Consider the following 804-nt stretch of genomic DNA (forward strand, 5'->3'; position numbering starts at 1 on the left):
TTATTATTTATTTGATTATTCATTTATTTATTTATATTTTCAAATATTGGCCGCTACTAAAATGTAAACAACAACATGTAAACAAATGACGCAATCATTTGGCGTTGACTTTGTGTATTGATACTTCAAATGTTATTAGCATTGACCATGACAAACCTCTCTCTCTCCCTCTCTCTCTCTCTCTCTCTCTCTCTCTCTCTCTCTCTTTCTCTCACACACACACATATACACACGCACACACACGCACGCACGCACGCACACGCATTCACGCACGCGTACACACGCGCGCAAACACACTTATACACTCAAAAACACACACTCCTATACACAGACACAAACACACACACACACAAACAAACACACATACACACTCGTGTGTGGATCTCTTTACATTTGAACATGGCAACTGCGCTTGGTATTATACATTTATACATTAACTCATTCAATCAATGATTGAGTTTCATTGACTATAAAAAATTTCTTGCAGAGTGTCCTATTTTTTGATTGGATGAATGAATGAATGAACGAACGAACGAATGGATAAATGAAGAAATAAATGAAGGAATGAACGAAAGAATGAATGAATTAATAAATTGAAAAATGAATCCGAAATCACCCGCCGTGACAGACAACAAATTATTTTTCAACAACACTCTTTAAACCTTTAAACAGTTTTTTTGCAGTTAATAATAATAATAATAATAATAATAATAATAATAATAATAATAATAATAATGGTAGTGATGATGATAGTGTTAGTATTCGTGCACAAGTTAACGTAAGAGTTTATAAATCAAAGTTCCC

Source organism: Helobdella robusta (genome assembly GCF_000326865.2).
Source record: "Helobdella robusta unplaced genomic scaffold HELROscaffold_42, whole genome shotgun sequence".
Taxonomy (NCBI): Eukaryota; Metazoa; Annelida; class Clitellata; order Rhynchobdellida; family Glossiphoniidae; genus Helobdella; species Helobdella robusta.